Source organism: Pseudophryne corroboree, chromosome 3 (assembly GCF_028390025.1).
Source record: "Pseudophryne corroboree isolate aPseCor3 chromosome 3, aPseCor3.hap2, whole genome shotgun sequence".
NCBI classification, from domain to species: Eukaryota; Metazoa; Chordata; class Amphibia; order Anura; family Myobatrachidae; genus Pseudophryne; species Pseudophryne corroboree.
This window is the reverse complement of record NC_086446.1, coordinates 354,242,638-354,259,927: the sequence shown is the minus strand read 5'-3', so window position 1 is coordinate 354,259,927 and position 17,290 is coordinate 354,242,638. Positions and strand designations below refer to the sequence as shown.

Here is a 17,290-nt window from a genome sequence, read left to right as displayed (position 1 = left end):
GGTGACAGAACACGGGGGGTGACACGGTGACAGAACACGGGGGGTGACACGGTGACAGAACACGGGGGGTGACACGGTGACAGAACACGGGGGGTGACAGTGACAGAACACGGGGGGTGACACGGTGACAGAACACGGGGGTGACACGGTGATAGAACATGGGGTGTGTGACACAGTGACAGAACACGGGGAGGGTAACACGGTGACAGAACACGGGGGGGGTGACACGGTGACAGAACACGGGGGGGTGACACGGTGACAGAACATGGGGGGGTGACACAGTGACAGAACACGGGGGGGGTGACACGGTGACAGAACACAGGAGGGTTTGGTACAGCGAGAGCTAAAGATCTCTCCCCCCAACCTAAAAACAGTCTGACGCCACTGTCCGCACACACAAATACACACACACACACTCTCACATATATATATATATATATGTAACCCTGATATATTGGGGTTTTATTTGACTATATCTATGCTTATATATATATTAATTAAAATAATGTGCCTCCACCCAAGTATTTCTCCTATTCAATAAACTTGAATTAGGCTCAGGGTAAACTTGGGAACACCCTGTCTATACGACTTATATATATATATATATATCTGAATATACTATTTAAATAAAACTTCTTCACATATTATTTCTCTTTATGTTACAGGTTGGCTGAAAGGCTCTGTGGTTAATCACCTTCTCAATTATAGCACACCAGATTAAAAGGTAAGTAGTTTACTACATATTTTCAATTAATTATAAGGTTTACATACATTAATAACAACTCATATTAATATATATATATATCTATATACCACAACAACCACCTAGGTGGAAGGTGCACTCACGCCCAGAAATTAGTCTCTGAAGTCACTTGTAAATTCAGTATATTTTTATTCGGGTTCACTGTTGATGCCGTATTTCATCGACGTTTCGGTCCTTATGCGGACCTTTATCAAGATTGGCACTTAAATCACCTATACAATCAGAAACAGTTACAATTAATATGTATAAGAACCCAGATTTATTCAACACCAACACCACCAGTGCCTCCCAGGCCCTGAAGACTGTCACAAAAACCAGAAAACGTATTAAAAAGCTGTTTTTTTATATATGTAAAAAAGAGATACTTGGAAATAATCCACGTGTGATGAAAGAGACACCACCACCGTTAGGACTATCTGTTTAGATAGGCAAATGATTACCTGGACGGCAAGCCAGATCACTCAGATGCGTGGAATGGCCTTCAAAGTTGGCAACATGCCTGATCACATAATGAAGTTAAAAAGCCTATAACGTAGGGGAAGCTGCAAGGCGTAGTCACCTATTAGATAAATAACAGAGTAACTACACCATAAGAAAATACACTAACAACGTCATTTTGGAAAAGATCATACCTAGTTACATGTAGAAATAGCTCATGGCAGCTTGTGGGCTCTGTACATGTGTCAGACACTCAGTCTGTAAGGAGGCACAACAGGAAAAAATAATCACCAACCGTAATCATGTGTCAGAAGGGAGCTGCAGGAGAACCATACTCACTGCTCAAGTGTCCAGAGCCAAATGGAAGCTGCATAAAGTTCAGCCTCAGCTGAGCACTATTTAAGGATCAACCACAGGAAGTGCCAATTAGGGAGATTAGTATAAACCCAGTCTCTCATTAACTGATCACCTCTCAGATAACTAACTCAGACCAACTGGGTAAAACGTTACAGGGTTCACAGGACAGGCAGTGGCTATCGCTAACGCACGGCTACTTAAATGAGTGTATTTTAACGATTTAGAAGGGCAACTGCCGGAGACGCGTCTTTTGCGTTCCACCGACCGGAACACCATGCGTTCCATTCCGCGGAAGTGGCGCTGGCCGGAAGTCTCTGCGTTCCACTCGCGGAAAGAACCGTAATTAGGCTTATCCACTGGCTAATGTTTAAAGGAGGTGTACAACCTAGAGGGGGGTGTTCTCAGAGAATGAACACTCCCCCAGGTGGAATCATCAATGTACAGGTCCACTCATAGCTCACAGGGACTCGGAGGTATACCGGAGGTCACCTCACGTATAATCCTGGATTAACCTATGTGTAGCCTGTCAATCACCACAGAAGAAAAAGAGTGCAAATGTAAATAATGATCCATAATATGAAATGTCAAAAATGACATAAGAGGGCACCAGATCAAATGACCACAACTCACCCTACGCATACAAACTAACATATATCTGATCAACAAAGGCAAATTGAATACTGATGTGAGTGTAATATCTTTATAGTAATACATTGGTATAATGTAGTAAAAGATTTTAAATAATAAAAGGGAATAGTGGGTGGTGTGGTCATTGAAATTGGTGGACCCTCGTGACTAGTATAGGACCTGGGAAGGCTCCGGGAAACAACAGAAAAATATATATAAAAAACATAAGCAAGGACGTATAAATAACTGTCCTTACTTTCTTAATCTCTATACATAAAAAGAACATACAAAAATGAAAAAAATAAAACATAGAACATAGAACATATAAAACACAAATCGAAACCCAGCCTGTATGTGCTGATTGTATCACAGTGCCCTATGTCCCTGAAACATACAAAGTGTGTTCCAAGGTATCCAATCAACTATGGCAAAATAAAATTCTAAAGAAAAATATTAAGGGGGTTGGCCTCATTGAGGCCCTTTGGTGACACTGTATTGAGTTTGTGTATCCAAAAGCTTTCCTTCTGTTTAAGTAACAAGGTGCGATCGCCTCCACTAACAGGTGGCGGCACCCAGTCAATCAGCTGACACTTCAGGGCAGATACTTGATGTCTAACTGACAAAAAGTGCCGTGCTACCGGTTTGTCAGAAAAGCCCACATTGAGGGCCGTGTGTATGGATGACCGATGGTTTGCCATCCTGTCGCGAAAGGGACGCGCGGTTAGTCCGACATAACATAACCCACATGGGCACTTTAGAAGGTAGACGACATGATCCAGTCGACAGTGGAGATGATATCTGATGAAGATTTTTTTCCCTGTGTGTGGGTGATACAAAAAAGGACCAGTGATCATAGATCTGCACGTTGTGCACCCCCCGCAGGAAAAACTGCCAGGTTTGGCTTGCATAAGCTGGATTTGAGATGTGTTCTGTTCAGGGAAAATCGTGGGTCTCATTAGTAATTGCTTTAGGTTGGCCCCTCGTTTGTATGCAACCATAGGAGCAGGTGTTTTAAGAAAAGGCAAACTGTTGTCGGTGGCTATTATTGGCCAATGTTTCCGTAGGGCCTTTCTGGTTGCACTTGTGGAACCATCATACTGAGTGGAACAAATCATCCGATTGTTACGAATGGGGTTTTTAACCTGTTGTCCATGAAAAATGCTGTTCGCTTTATTGAGACAGCGAGTAAGTACACTGCTAGTGTACCCTCGCTCCAGAAAGCAAGAAGTGATCTCGTTACATTGTTGATCTTTGAGTGCTGCGTTGGAATTGATCCTCATGGCTCTGAGGTACTGGGATATGGGCAATCCTTCCTTGAGGGCTGGGGGATGATGGCTGCTAGCATGCAAGGTCAGATTGCGGTCCGTGGGTTTACGGTACAACGAGGTGTCCAGTCGGTCACCATTTCTGGTGATACTGACATCCAGGAAAGTGATGCCCTGAAGTGTCAGCTGATTGACTGGGTGCCGCCACCTGTTAGTGGAGGCGATCGCACCTTGTTACTTAAACAGAAGGAAAGCTTTTGGATACACAAACTCAATACAGTGTCACCAAAGGGCCTCAATGAGGCCAACCCCCTTAATATTTTTCTTTAGAATTTTATTTTGCCATAGTTGATTGGATACCTTGGAACACACTTTGTATGTTTCAGGGACATAGGGCACTGTGATACAATCAGCACATACAGGCTGGGTTTCGATTTGTGTTTTATATGTTCTATGTTCTATGTTTTATTTTTTTCATTTTTGTATGTTCTTTTTATGTATAGAGATTAAGAAAGTAAGGACAGTTATTTATACGTCCTTGCTTATGTTTTTTATATATATTTTTCTGTTGTTTCCCGGAGCCTTCCCAGGTCCTATACTAGTCACGAGGGTCCACCAATTTCAATGACCACACCACCCACTATTCCCTTTTATTATTTAAAATCTTTTACTACATTATACCAATGTATTACTATAAAGATATTACACTCACATCAGTATTCAATTTGCCTTTGTTGATCAGATATATGTTAGTTTGTATGCGTAGGGTGAGTTGTGGTCATTTGATCTGGTGCCCTCTTATGTCATTTTTGACATTTCATATTATGGATCATTATTTACATTTGCACTCTTTTTCTTCTGTGGTGATTGACAGGCTACACATAGGTTAATCCAGGATTATACGTGAGGTGACCTCCGGTATACCTCCGAGTCCCTGTGAGCTATGAGTGGACCTGTACATTGATGATTCCACCTGGGGGAGTGTTCATTCTCTGAGAACACCCCCCTCTAGGTTGTACACCTCCTTTAAACATTAGCCAGTGGATAAGCCTAATTACGGTTCTTTCCGCGAGTGGAACGCAGAGACTTCCGGCCAGCGCCACTTCCGCGGAATGGAACGCATGGTGTTCCGGTCGGTGGAACGCAAAAGACGCGTCTCCGGCAGTTGCCCTTCTAAATCGTTAAAATACACTCATTTAAGTAGCCGTGCGTTAGCGATAGCCACTGCCTGTCCTGTGAACCCTGTAACGTTTTACCCAGTTGGTCTGAGTTAGTTATCTGAGAGGTGATCAGTTAATGAGAGACTGGGTTTATACTAATCTCCCTAATTGGCACTTCCTGTGGTTGATCCTTAAATAGTGCTCAGCTGAGGCTGAACTTTATGCAGCTTCCATTTGGCTCTGGACACTTGAGCAGTGAGTATGGTTCTCCTGCAGCTCCCTTCTGACACATGATTACGGTTGGTGATTATTTTTTCCTGTTGTGCCTCCTTACAGACTGAGTGTCTGACACATGTACAGAGCCCACAAGCTGCCATGAGCTATTTCTACATGTAACTAGGTATGATCTTTTCCAAAATGACGTTGTTAGTGTATTTTCTTATGGTGTAGTTACTCTGTTATTTATCTAATAGGTGACTACGCCTTGCAGCTTCCCCTACGTTATAGGCTTTTTAACTTCATTATGTGATCAGGCATGTTGCCAACTTTGAAGGCCATTCCACGCATCTGAGTGATCTGGCTTGCCGTCCAGGTAATCATTTGCCTATCTAAACAGATAGTCCTAACGGTGGAGGTGTCTCTTTCATCACACGTGGATTATTTCCAAGTATCTCTTTTTTACATATATAAAAAAACAGCTTTTTAATACGTTTTCTGGTTTTTGTGACAGTCTTCAGGGCCTGGGAGGCACTGGTGGTGTTGGTGTTGAATAAATCTGGGTTCTTATACATATTAATTGTAACTGTTTCTGATTGTATAGGTGATTTAAGTGCCAATCTTGATAAAGGTCCGCATAAGGACCGAAACGTCGATGAAATACGGCATCAACAGTGAACCCGAATAAAAATATACTGAATTTACAAGTGACTTCAGAGACTAATTTCTGGGCGTGAGTGCACCTTCCACCTAGGTGGTTGTTGTGGTATATTGGTGACCTCTCAGGTCATTAGGAGCACCCGCCGTCGTTATTACTTTTGATGAGAGTGCAGGATCTTCCAAGACTATATATCTATATAGATATTACTTTATATTTCATATACATTCCGAAAGTTCTTTATATTAAATGAACTGCAAAAAATACATAAATTGGCCTCTAATAATAATTTATCTACACTGAAAAATCAATTAATATATATATACATATACCGATCTAAATAAATATATATATATATATATAGATATACCCTTATAAACCAACATTTAAATATGGTCCAATCAGATTGCTGGCTTCTCCTTAAGGCCAAGGTTAGATATTATAAGTCATTTCTCCTTTAGAAAGTATTGAATGAATTATATATGCATATATAACAGTTTTAGGCTTCTGTACAGAATAAAGTATTTATCCTGGTAAGTTTAGTAGTATCTCTGTTATATCTCTGTCTTCTTTGTATTAAATAACTGCAGCTGACTCTCCTTGGTAACAGTTTCAATTACCAATATTGTAGTGCTGTAACAGGTTGTAACTGTATCTAAATAATCCCTGAAATAGGATGATTCAGTAAGCTATAAAGCATTTCCTCTTGCTGTTTAAACAAAGTGTCCCAAAAATATTACTTTGTTAGATTGTTGCCATAAAAGAATTAAGCTGTATCCTCACTGTCTATACTGGCCAGTTGTAGCTGAGTGTGTTAACTCTGAGCTTGGCTGTAGTTAAATCCTCCTGAGAAGTTATAGCTTTACCAATGGTATATAACAGGTCTGATAAAAGTAGCCAGCCATATGGGTTAGTTAGATTATAAATGTTTGGCTTCCCATGGTGTTAGAGGTAGCTCTAAAGTCATGGCAGTTAGTGTTCAGTTGCCGTATAAAGAGTTAACTTAGTTCAGCGCAGTATAAAAATAATTATAAAATAAATGAAATGAAGCGTAGTTCTAGTAGCTGTTTATCAGTAAAGTGTGCCTGGCTCAATGTCTATGGTGAGGAGGTGCTTAAACCAGAAAAAGTTTACAGTTTACCGACCTCTGTTGTCTTCAATGAATGTCTCCTGACACTCACAATATCGGAGGAGGATAGCTCCGCCCACATAGCCTCTCATTGGTGGACAGTGCCTTACTTCTTGGATGCTGTCTTAGTTACCGACTTTAGATACTGCTCTGCCGGCGCTTGAGATCTTCACGGCTCTGCCAGCCGCTGCTGCTCCGGATGATCACTGCTCCCCCGGCTCTTCACAGCTCCACTGATCACTGATGCTGCTCTCACCGGTCACCGCTCTCCCGGGTCTCTGATCTTCACAGCCCCGGCCGCCGCTGCTCTGGACGGTCACCGCTCACCAGGCTTTCTCTGATCTTCACGGCCCCGCCGGCCGCCGCTGCTCTGGACGGTCACCGCTCACCAGGCTCTCTCCGATCTTCACGGCCCCGCCGGCCGCCGCTGCTCTGGACGGTCACCGCTCACCAGGCTCTCTCCGATCTTCACAGCTCAGCTGATCACTGATGCTGCTATCACCAGTCACCGCTCTCCCGGATCGCCGCTTCTTCACGGCTCCTGCTAGCCGCACCGGTATCCGCTCCCCCGGCTCTCCGATCTTCACGGCTCTCGCTAGCCGCGCCGGTCTCAGGTATCCCCGGCTCTCCGCTTCTTCACGGCTCTCGCTAGCCGCTGGAGATCTTGTTCTCTTCAGTGTGCTTCCGCTCGTTAGAGAGCCACACCATCTCCACTGCGCCGCCAATGTTTACAGCACTGCTCTTAGCGGCGGGCATGGAGAGGCAGTGGTGTCTCCCTCAGAGGCGCACACACAAGTCCCGCTCAGCGCTTCAGCTCCCCTTTTTATACAGGAGCCCCAAGGGCCACGAGAGCATTTTCTGTCCTCGTGAATGCTCTCTTTTCCCGCCGACAGCACGAGCCCCCTCCACAGGTTCCTCGTGCCCTCCTGGGTACTGTTTTTACATCTATAGTGATAGGGGTCTTTATACAGTCAGTAAAGACATCATATAACCAAGCATATCAAAGGGAACAAGTAAATGGGTCATTACATTTAATATAACAAGTTAACACCCTCAATTAATAAAAATAAAAAGGGTCCCACAATTTACCTCATTACTTTCTCATATTTACACCATGACAGGCAATATTATCATATTAGTTTAAAGGACACTATTATATCCACCTATTAACATATCTATATATATATATATATATATACAAATATATTCTTAGATAACTGTGGTCTTTATATCTAGCTATACAACTAGTGCTGGATATCCACACATTTGTTTTTACGATTATAAACCAAAGGTTACATTTCTCCCCCTGGTGATCTGAATTGCTAATTTCTAAAAACCCAGATCACCACTTTGTCAAATCTTTATGCTAGATATTTAACACATAGGGATTGATTGACTTCCCATATAACCAAAATAAGGCCAAGTATATACTATGCTAGGATAAACCACTCGAGGTTCATTGCATGACTGTCCCAGCTGATCATAAGTGAGAATCAAAGGTGGTCTTCGCTCTCTTTGAGGTCTGAAGTATTCATTAATATCAATATCTCTCGAAGGAGTAGTTAGTTCACCCTCAGGACTAAGATGGGATGAGGTATCCTCCCAGGGAGGATCTCTAGGTTCATTTATATTCCAGGGTTCTGTTCTTAATTCAAGTATAGAATCGGAGTGTGGAAGAGGACTGACTACTGGCTGATTTATGTCCCCACTCGTGCTAATTGGAACTTCTTTATAGAAAAATCCCTGATCGATTCTTTCCGCTTCGGAACCATCAGTTTGGAGAGGATCTGGAGAATTGGAGATGGTTTTATTGGAATTTCGATCTCTGTGGTTACTCAAACTATGGTTTTCCACCATGAAAGAAATATCTTGACTTATGGGCAACAAATGTTGGCGGTGGTATGTTAGTATGGGCCCATCTTTATCCTCAGGTACCAGTTGATAAACAGGAATGTCAGGTAATTGCTTTAGTACTCTGTAGGGAATTTCTTTCCATCGATTAGATAATTTTTGTCTTCTAGGAGTCCCTAGTCGTCTCAAGAGAACTCAATCACCAGGAAGTAACACGTGTTCTTTGACTTTAGCATCATACCGCTGTTTATTCTTATCACCATGTCGTTGGGATGCTCTTTGAGCAACTTCATGAGCAGCTTTTAACTCCTTCCTTAAATTGTTGACATAAGTATTATAAGTAGACGGGTTTTTTGGGGAAACAGAAAGGCCTAAAGAAACGTCTATAGGCAATCGTGCTTCCCGTCCGGATATAAGGGAATAAGGTGAATAACCAGTCGATTCATTTCGAGTACAATTATAGGCATGAACAAGTTGATTGATGTAACGTTTCCATTGGAGCTTGTGCTTGGGATCCAATGTTCCCAACATATTGAGCAGTGTTCTGTTAAATCGCTCAGGTTGCGGATCCCCTTGTGGATGATAAGGTGAGGTTCTTGACTTCTTTATCCCGCAACAGATGCATAACTCTTTAATCAGCTTGCTTTCAAAGTCTCTTCCTTGATCTGTATGAATGCGGGCAGGAAGTCCATAATGCACAAAGAAATGATCCCAAAGGGTCTTGGCCACTGTCAAAGCTTTTTGATCCCGAGTAACATAGGCCTGTGCGTAACGTGTGAAATGATCAGTGATAACCAAAATATTACTTTCCCTCCCATTGGGCCCTTCTAATGATAGAAAGTCAATGCAGATCAATTCCATAGGCCCAGAGCTACTTAAACTGACCATGGTGGCTGTAGGGGTGGGTAATTTTTTTCTCAGAACACAATTCTTACAAGTTTTACAATAGTATTCAATATCCTTACTCATATAAGGCCAGTATACTCTCTCTTGTACTAGGTGTAATGTCTTATCCACACCCAAATGTCCATGTTTATCATGCAGAGAATGGAGAATCATAGGAATATGAATATTGGGAAGAACAAGTTGATATTTATCATACCCCTCTCTTGTAATAGTTTTTCTAAACAGAATTCCTTGCTTGAATACCAATCTCTTTCTCTGCCGCAGTAAAGCTTTGCTGGTGAAAGAAACATTACCTCCCAACGTTCTTTTAGAATCTTTTAAATATTCCATTACAATAGCAATCTCTGGGTCCTGATGTTGATCCTCTCTCAGTTGCTCTTTAGAAATGAGTGGTAAGTCTTCTAACTCAGGAGTGTTAATCCTACAGTACATGGAAGGAATTGAATTTTCAGTGGCTCCCAATGAGTGTACTGCTCCAGAGGAACTACTGGGTAGCAACCTAATTTGATGACACAATCCTTGAAAAGCAGGAGCAGGTATTTCCACCCAATCATCATTTGTACTCACAAAAAGAGGATGGGGAAGTCGGGATAGAGCATCAGCATCTATATTCTGTGTGCCAGGTTTATATTTTAATGAGAACTGGTAATTAGAAAGGGCGGCTAACCACCTATGCCCGGTGGCATCCAATTTAGCTGTAGTATTAATATATGTTAAAGGATTATTGTCCGTGAGCACAGTGAAATGTATGCCATACAAATAATCATGGAACTTATCCACTACCGTCCACTTTAAAGCTAAAAACTCTAATTTATGGACAGCATAGTTTTTCTCGCTTGTGGATAGACCTCGGCTAACATAGGCAATGGGTTTTAACTCAGTTTCTTGTAGTTGGTATAGAACTCCCCCTATTCCTTCAAATGAGGCATCAATATGTAGTTCATAAGGAAGTTCAGGATTCGCATAGGCCAAAATGGGAGAATGTGTTAGATGAAATTTCAATTTTTCAAAGGCCTCATCACAGGTCGGCGTCCATCTATCACCAAAAGCTTCTTTTGGCTTGTGATAGTCTTTCTGATTTTCCTCAATATCCTTTGGTTGTCTATGGTGGTGAGAAGGGTATCCTTTCGTTAAATCATTTAAAGGACGGGCAATTCTGGAATACTGTGGCACAAACCTCCTATAGTACCCACAGAAGCCTAGAAAGGATCGAAGGTCTTTTAAAGTGTGGGGTCGTGGCCAATTCTGTACAGCTGCAACCTTATCAGGATCAGTAGAGATTCCATCACGACTAACAACATGGCCCAGATATTTCACGGTGGTTTGGCAAAATTTGCATTTGTCAACAGATAGTTTTAAGCCTCTTTTCTGTAGCCTGTCTAAAACTTTCAACAATCGGTTGTTATGCTCTTCCAGAGTTCGTCCAAATACAATAAGGTCATCTAGATATACAAGGACTTCTCTATAGCACATGTCCCCGATTGTTTGTTCCATGGTTCTCTGGAAAGTGGCTGGGGCTCCCTTTATCCCTTGTGGCATCTTTAGAAACTCAAAGAATCCAATAGGACAAATAAAAGCCGTCTTAGGTCGGTCATCAGGATGCATCGGTATCTGATAATAACCACTTCTCATATCCAGAACAGAAAACCGTCTACTACCCTGCAAACAATCTAAGGCTTCCTCCACTTTGGGTACTGTATACTGATCAGGAAGGGTGCGATTGTTTAATGTACGATAGTCCACACATAATCTGATATCTCCATTCTTCTTTCGAGCTACTACAATGGGAGATGCGTAAGGACTATCTGAATCAGCAATGACTTGATTTTCCAATAAACCTTTCAAATGCTGCCGGACGTCATCAAAATCAGCGGGAGCCAGACGGCGAGATCTTTCTCTAAAAGGGGCCTCATTGGTCAGGTGTATGCGATGTTCTATACCAATGGCTGTGCCCAGATCCCATTCATGGAGAGAAAAAACAGGCTTTCTAGTCAGGGATTGGAAAATTAATTGATTTTTCTCATCCATAGTAATATCGCTGTTCTGAAAACACTCGGAAACTCTATTAATAAATTCCGTTTCAGGGTCACAGGGAGTAAAAGGTATTAATGATGTGGTGGGGTTTACATCACACTCCACCCGGTGTACTTTCCCCGAATCTATTTCCTGGACACCAATGGATGCTGGAGTATATACCTTTTGTTGCTCCAAACACCAATCAGATAGCATTTTGAACAAATTGGAATTAGTGCCCACAATTACTGATATTACTCCTTTATCTCCAGGGGAGTCAGGGCACACCAATGCCAAAAAAGGTAATGGGTCATTAGAACCAGATTGTTTTTGAGGAAATTCTATTTGAGTAATTACATATCCTAGATAGGGATACTTCTGTTCACTTAATCCCCAAATAGTTAATCCATCAAAAGGCATCAAGGGAACGTCATACAGATATTGAGCATACCAGCTTTCAAAAATAATAGAAACTTGAGATCCACTATCAAGCAAAGCAGTACACGGTTGTCCATTTATCACCACAGTCATCAGAGGGGCCTGCCCCATCATTCCATCTGGAATAATAGTAGGCCACTGAGTACTCCCCATTGTGCAGACTATTATGGGTTGGGAGTCGGTGCGGGGTTCATCGACCTCCCTTCTACGTTTTCCGACGGTCCAGGCTGACGTCTATCAATGGTAGCTGGGAGTGAAAGGAAACTTCTGCCTTGACTACACTCAAAGGACCTATGTCCTAATTGTCCACATTTGAAGCAAGTGATATTAGAATTATCCACAGGTCTCCTACTGAATCCTCTGCCCCGACCAGAAGATGAAACTCTTGACATGGCCGATGGTGTATTTTGTAGAGAAATAAGCTGATCTAATTTCTTATTTTGTTCCTCTATTAGCTTTAACAATTGATCATTTACTGAAGAAGCATCAGGGGTAGGAACAATCACTTTAACCCGTTTTAAGTTTTTCTCTCGGTTTTCAATTTGTACTTCTTCTAGTTTTACTTCTTTTATTAATTCACCTAAAGTTGGAGCAGGCACCCTGGGCAAACTACACCTTAAACGTTGCGCTACAGGGTTCGTAGTCAAGGCCCCTCTCAAAATATGCTTCAATCTCCTCTCATCAATTTCGTGTGGATTAATCCCTCCTTTGTCCAGAAGTTTGTAGAGAATTTTGTCTAAGCGGTAAATATAATTGGTGAGGGTTTCATGTGGCTCTTGATAAGTTTGATTTAATTTAGATAGAAGGTCCCCTACATCTTCCAGAGTTCCAAAAGAATAGTCCAGGGCTTCAAAATAATCTTTCAAAGTTGATTTTGGGTTACTTCTCCTGGTAGCATGAATTATTCCCATCGCGGGTCCCCTCAAACTTTCCACGATTCTTTGTTGTTTAATATGCTCTGGACATCTCCACTCCTCTGAATGTTGTATAGCTGCCTCTCTCCATACTTCATAACTCTCTTCTCCTGTAGGAACGGGACTTACTCCCGAAAATATTCTCAGTCTCCTATAACCCCCTTCATAATGCCAGCGTTCAAAATGACTAACCACTTTATCCATCACATTCTCAACTTGAGGATCTATTTTCTCGTTACTTCCAGACTCTTCTTCAGCTGTCTGACTATTGTTAGGATAACATCCCGCACTAGTACTCTCTCCTTTACTATCTTCCTTAATTGTGGCCTTCTCCCCTCCTTCCGCATATCTCTCCACAGGCCACATTACTTTCCATTTCTTACCAGGGGCCTTTTCAATTAAAATATTAGCTGGGATTACAGAAGCATCAAGCTGATTATCATTACTAATTAGAATGGCACATATTTCATCATTAACTCCTCTCCATTTATCTACAATATATGGTTGTTTGATTCCATACATTTTCTTTACTTCACTGACAATATCTTCATCTAGTATTTCCATAAAATTTCCCAAAATGCTGACACTTTTCTGTGCATCTACACCTTTGCTTCTACACCAGCTATATATATCTTCTCCTTTTATAAACTCCATTTCCATCTATTGGTTCAGATCTCAGCTGCAGTGCCTCCAAATGTAACCCTGATATATTGGGGTTTTATTTGACTATATCTATGCTTATATATATATTAATTAAAATAATGTGCCTCCACCCAAGTATTTCTCCTATTCAATAAACTTGAATTAGGCTCAGGGTAAACTTGGGAACACCCTGTCTATACGACTTATATATATATATATATATATATATATATATATATATATGAATATACTATTTAAATAAAACTTCTTCACATATTATTTCTCTTTATGTTACAGGTTGGCTGAAAGGCTCTGTGGTTAATCACCTTCTCAATTATAGCACACCAGATTAAAAGGTAAGTAGTTTACTACATATTTTCAATTAATTATAAGGTTTACATACATTAATAACAACTCATATTAATATATATATATCTATATAGATATTACTTTATATTTCATATACATTCCGAAAGTTCTTTATATTAAATGAACTGCAAAAAATACATAAATTGGCCTCTAATAATAATTTATCTACACTGAAAAATCAATTAATATATATATACATATACCGATCTAAATAAATATATATATATATATAGATATACCCTTATAAACCAACATTTAAATATGGTCCAATCAGATTGCTGGCTTCTCCTTAAGGCCAAGGTTAGATATTATAAGTCATTTCTCCTTTAGAAAGTATTGAATGAATTATATATGCATATATAACAGTTTTAGGCTTCTGTACAGAATAAAGTATTTATCCTGGTAAGTTTAGTAGTATCTCTGTTATATCTCTGTCTTCTTTGTATTAAATAACTGCAGCTGACTCTCCTTGGTAACAGTTTCAATTACCAATATTGTAGTGCTGTAACAGGTTGTAACTGTATCTAAATAATCCCTGAAATAGGATGATTCAGTAAGCTATAAAGCATTTCCTCTTGCTGTTTAAACAAAGTGTCCCAAAAATATTACTTTGTTAGATTGTTGCCATAAAAGAATTAAGCTGTATCCTCACTGTCTATACTGGCCAGTTGTAGCTGAGTGTGTGAACTCTGAGCTTGGCTGTAGTTAAATCCTCCTGAGAAGTTATAGCTTTACCAATGGTATATAACAGGTCTGATAAAAGTAGCCAGCCATATGGGTTAGTTAGATTATAATTGTTTGGCTTCCCATGGTGTTAGAGGTAGCTCTAAAGTCATGGCAGTTAGTGTTCAGTTGCCGTATAAAGAGTTAACTTAGTTCAGCGCAGTATAAAAATAATTATAAAATAAATGAAATGAAGCGTAGTTCTAGTAGCTGTTTATCAGTAAAGTGTGCCTGGCTCAATGTCTATGGTGTGGAGGTGCTTAAACCAGAAAAAGTTTACAGTTTACCGACCTCTGTTGTCTTCAATGAATGTCTCCTGACACTCACAATATCGGAGGAGGATAGCTCCGCCCACATAGCCTCTCATTGGTGGACAGTGCCTTACTTCTTGGATGCTGTCTTAGTTACCGACTTTAGATACTGCTCTGCCGGCGCTTGAGATCTTCACGGCTCTGCCAGCCGCTGCTGCTCCGGATGATCACTGCTCCGCTGATCACTGATGCTGCTCTCACCGGTCACCGCTCTCCCGGGTCTCTGATCTTCACAGCCCCGCCGGCCGCCGCTGCTCTGGACGGTCACCGCTCACCAGGCTTTCTCTGATCTTCACGGCCCCGCCGGCCGCCGCTGCTCTGGACGGTCACCGCTCACCAGGCTCTCTCCGATCTTCACGGCCCCGCCGGCCGCCGCTGCTCTGGACGGTCACCGCTCTCCAGGCTCTCTCCGATCTTCACAGCTCAGCTGATCACTGATGCTGCTATCGCCAGTCACTGCTCTCCCGGATCTCCGCTTCTTCACGGCTCCTGCTAGCCGCACCGGTATCCGCTCCCCCGGCTCTCCGATCTTCACGGCTCTCGCTAGCCGCGCCGGTCTCAGGTATCCCCGGCTCTCCGCTTCTTCACGGCTCTCGCTAGCCGCTGGAGATCTTGTTCTCTTCAGTGTGCTTCCGCTCGTTAGAGAGCCACACCATCTCCACTGCGCCGCCAATGTTTACAGCACAGCTCTTAGCGGCGGGCATGGAGAGGCAGTGGTGTCTCCCTCAGAGGCGCACACACAAGTCCCGCTCAGCGCTTCAGCTCCCCTTTTTATACAGGAGCCCCAAGGGCCACGAGAGCATTTTCTGTCCTCGTGAATGCTCTCTTTTCCCGCCGACAGCACGAGCCCCCTCCACAGGTTCCTCGTGCCCTCCTGGGTACTGTTTTTACATCTATAGTGATAGGGGTCTTTATACAGTCAGTAAAGACATCATATAACCAAGCATATCAAAGGGAACAAGTAAATGGGTCATTACATTTAATATAACAAGTTAACACCCTCAATTAATAAAAATAAAAAGGGTCCCACAATTTACCTCATTACTTTCTCATATTTACACCATGACAGGCAATATTATCATATTAGTTTAAAGGACACTATTATATCCACCTATTAACATATCTATATATATATATATATACAAATATAATCTTAGATAACTGTGGTCTTTATATCTAGCTATACAACTAGTGCTGGATATCCACACATTTGTTTTTACGATTATAAACCAAAGGTTACATATATATATATATATATATATATATATATATATATATACACACACACACACACACACACACACACACACACACTTTCTCTCACTCACTTTTCCCATTAACTTACTGATCTGGCTGGCAGTGGCAGGAAGGATGGATCTGCAGCAGTCTGGCTCTTGTCCGTGTAGCTCCGCCCCCTGAGGTCCCATGTAGCCCCGCCCCTTCATCGGCACGTAGCCCCGCCCCCTTTTTGGCTGAACACAGCCGTTGTCACTGGGGAGTCTGGAGGAGGAGGCTGCTACAACGCAGCAGCAGCAGCAGCAGCAGGGGAGAGAGGCGCCGCTGGCAGCTTGGAGGTACTGCAGTGCAGAGCAATGACAAGCAGCTCAGCTGGTCGGGCCGCTTGTCATTGCTTGCTGGTGGGAGGCAGTGGGCCGGGCAGGATCGGTTTGCGGGCCGCATCCGGCCCGTGGGCCGTATTTTGCCCACCCCTAGGTTAGAGTGTGTGGGATGGGGAGTTTGGCACAGAACCTATAGAAACTAACTCCTCTCCCCTCTAACCCCTCCCATATTCAGCCTGACTAGTAGATCACCTCAGTTTACGTTTAGCAAAGCTGGAAGAGACAGAACAGAACATAACCAATAATTCCAGACAAAACTACGGGAGGGATCGCAGCGTCTCCCAGATGGAATCAGAGAAAGAGATTTTACAGTAAGTAACAAAAATCCCCTTTTCTCTTTCATCCATCTGGGGGACGCTGCGCACTTACTGATGGGATTTCCCAAAGCAAGCTAATTAGAGGAGGGAGAAACAGACGGCATAGCCGTCTGCAAAATTTGACGGCCAACAGAGGCAGTCTCCAAACCGAAAGTATGAAAACGGTAACACTCAGTGAAGGTATGCGCGGCGACCAGGTCGCCGCCCTACACAGCTGCTCGACAGAAACACCACCGCGAACAGCCCAGGAAGCTCCCACAGCCCTAGTCGAATGAGCCCTCAATGAGTCAGGAACAGGCAACGGCGAAGAAATATAAGCCTGCCGAATAGCAGACGTAACCCAGCGTGCCACCGTATTCTTATCGGCCAGCCTCGCTTGGGAGCATCGATCAAAACCAACAAGGTATCCGTACAACGAATATCCTTAGTACGGGACAAATAAATTTGTAATGCTCTAACAACATCTAATAACTCTAAATGACAATCCTGTCCAGAAGACTCCGGAACAAACGCTGGAAGGACTATGTCCTAATTCATATGGAAAGCCGACACAACCTTTGGCAAGAAGGAAGGC

The 17,290-nt window shown here is 42.4% G+C and overlaps 1 protein-coding gene and 1 long non-coding RNA gene across 2 annotated transcripts in view; one reads left to right on the top strand and one right to left on the bottom strand.

The window, feature by feature from the left end:
• Positions 1–1,459, bottom strand: part of CDC6 (cell division cycle 6) — a 103,416-nt gene extending 101,957 nt beyond the window's left edge. Inside the window, exons 1-3 of the mRNA XM_063959781.1 lie at positions 1,396–1,459; positions 1,204–1,322; positions 847–975 (exon numbers count right to left, since the gene is read on the bottom strand). The gene's annotated coding sequence lies outside the window, so the exon portion shown is untranslated. The remainder of the gene's footprint in view (positions 1–846; positions 976–1,203; positions 1,323–1,395) is intronic.
• Positions 1,460–4,841: 3,382 nt separating this feature from the next.
• LOC135057778 (uncharacterized) lies at positions 4,842–5,597 on the top strand. The gene is made up of 4 exons (XR_010244359.1): positions 4,842–4,865; positions 4,947–5,010; positions 5,084–5,202; positions 5,431–5,597. It is a non-coding gene; the product is annotated as an uncharacterized LOC135057778 (long non-coding RNA).
• Positions 5,598–17,290: the final 11,693 nt, after the last annotated feature.